The 2,500-nt window shown below is 46.7% G+C and overlaps 1 protein-coding gene across 1 annotated transcript in view; it reads right to left on the bottom strand.

Moving 5' to 3' along the window:
* Nucleotides 1–2,500, bottom strand: part of LOC113811889 (uncharacterized) — a 159,649-nt gene that overhangs the window by 157,054 nt on the left and 95 nt on the right. Inside the window, exon 1 of the mRNA XM_027363737.2 lies at nucleotides 2,197–2,500. This exon is cut by the window's right edge and continues 95 nt beyond it. The gene's annotated coding sequence lies outside the window, so the exon portion shown is untranslated. The remainder of the gene's footprint in view (nucleotides 1–2,196) is intronic.

The following is a 2,500-nucleotide window of genomic DNA, read 5'->3' as shown; positions in this document are numbered from 1 at the left end:
GCGCACGTGCGTCGGAAGGAAGTATCAAGGTCTGTCGTCCGCCCACCCCCGCCCGTAGCATGACCACGCGGGCGGCGCCGAGACAGGAACTACGGCCCACCTACCGTAGCTGCGCCTCCACCCCCTCCCCCGTCCCGCCCTCACCCCCTCCCCTCCCCTCGCTCCCCCGCCTGTGCCATTCACTCATTCTCGTCCGTTTCCTGCGCCTTCTCTCTCTCTCTCTCTTTCCCCTTATTTGCCTCCGGATCTCCACCCGAAACTTCCCACCCCCGCCCACTCTGCGTTCACCTCCGATAACCTCATCCGATTCTTTCATTCCCTTTTTTGCTTAGTTCCGCCCATCCTCGTCTCGCTCGGTGTATTTCTATTTTCGTTATACTTTTCCTTCTAGTGTTATGTTATTTTCCATTTTCCTTCTTGATGTACTATTCCTTTCCATTTTTATTCTTTCCATTCCTTCATTTCACTTTTCTTCTCCGCCTTCTTCTATTTCTCCTCTCCTCTATCCTCATTTCCTTTCTTCCCCTCTCCTCTCTCCTCCCCGCTTCTCCCCTCCCCCCCTTCTCCCTTCCTCTCTCCTCTCCTCTCTCCTCCTCCCTTCCTTTCCTCTCCTCTCTCCACTCCCTCTCCCATCCTCTCTCCTCTTCCCCTCTCCCATCCTCTCTCCTCTTCCCCTCCCCCCCATCCTCTCTCCTCTTCCCCTCCCCCCTTCCTCTCTCCTCTTCCCCTCCCCCCTTCCTCTCTCCTCTTTTCCACCCTCCCCCCTCTCCTCTCCTATCTCCTCCTACCCTCTCCTCTCTCCTCCCACCTTCTCCCTTACTCTCCTCCCCTACTTTCCTCTTCTCCTCTCCCCCTTCTCCCCTCTTCTCGTCTCCTCCCTGCACTCCTCCCCTGCCGCGGGCGCTGCCAGGGGGTGTAGGCCACTAGTACAGTATTGGTGGGTCCCTCTTGTAATTACGCGGTCGGCCCGATATGTACGGGAACACGCGCGCACTTCGCCGTCTATATTGGGACACCATCAATCAGCTGATTAATTGGGCGCCTTAATTAACAGTGACCAAAGGCAGGGATTCACAATGAGAACTGTAGGGTTCATTAAAAGGGTTTTGTGTGATGGGATTCGCTTTGAATGGTTGATTAGGGGGTCGTTTGAAAAGCAGAAATTTTCGGGAAATTATGATTGATGTAATAGAAACGGTGGTATTCATTCTTAATGATATTATTATCATTATTGCTATTTTATTGCGAATACTATTGTCATCGTTGCTAACGCTGTCAATGACAATAGTAATGAGAAAAAATGACTTGGAAAAATGAAAGTAAAAAATACATCAACAACACATCCGCCATTTAACCTAACCTCGCTCTCTCCGTATCCAAAATTCACACAGAAAATCTCGCTCTCATTCACACACAATTCACAAAGTATTTCCCATTCGATACAAGCAACCCTCCCAAAGCACTATGTAATCCCACGCCCACTCCGACACTCCAGCATTCCCTCTCTGCCCTACGCCCACACCACACGCGGGCGCACCTACACTTCCACACCACGTCAGACAGAGCACGCCTACACCTCAAGCCACAACTTACACACGCAAGACTTTTTTTTGAGGGGGGAGGGGTATTCCTGTGTTTTTTTTATGTAGCGATGTTCCATTTTCCGACATTTGCTTGAGGGTTGTACATAACTTGGTTATTTACTTTATGTTTCGTGTTTTGATAATAAAGATTAATTTTTCTTATCGGGTTTATCAGTATGTGATATTCCGCTTCATGTTTATTCAAAGGTTTTGGTGTAGACGAAATTCATGCTGTAGTGGTACTGCTGTCCTTATCTTCAAATTCTGATTTTATCTGCGTTTTCCTGTCGATGCTATCAGCCAAATCTGGCCCAAATATTATCTGCATATCAAATGGCGATCTTATTAGCATATCTGTATCCTCATTATCGCATCTGTCACCTCATTTACATATCTATCGCCTTATTTGCATATCACTGCTACGTTGTTTTCACGAGCAAATCCTCTTAGAATATGCATCTACGATATCTTACAAACTCAACATTTTTCGTTTACAGACTGCACTTAGAATATTAACAACACAGTCCAGAATATCAACCAAGCAATTTAATAAAACAGTATCAAGAGGATTTAAGAATATATAAAGAATTTCATAGGCACGCGTTCGACTCACCTGTTCAGACAACGAAGTGTGCGCTGCTCGACTCAGACAATCATTATGTCCTGTTTGCGTCGAAGGGTAATTATTTAGCCATAGTCTCGTGCAGGCTATTTTCAGGATATAAGCTTCACTGGGAGATCTCTTATGATGGCAGCATAGGAGGATACGACGTTTTCATTACGACGAATTATGAACTCACAAAAATAGAAGAAAATCAAATCCTATTTTTCTCACAGGCGTTCCTTTATTTTCACAAAGGCATTCGAGTCCGAAGCACGGAGGTCGCACCGGGAAACATAGAATAAAGCTAGAACGG

The sequence above is a fragment of the Penaeus vannamei genome, chromosome 12 (genome assembly GCF_042767895.1).
Source record: "Penaeus vannamei isolate JL-2024 chromosome 12, ASM4276789v1, whole genome shotgun sequence".
Classification (NCBI taxonomy): Eukaryota; Metazoa; Arthropoda; class Malacostraca; order Decapoda; family Penaeidae; genus Penaeus; species Penaeus vannamei.
The sequence above is the reverse complement of the archived record's forward strand: the minus strand, read 5'-3'. Positions and strand labels throughout refer to the sequence as shown.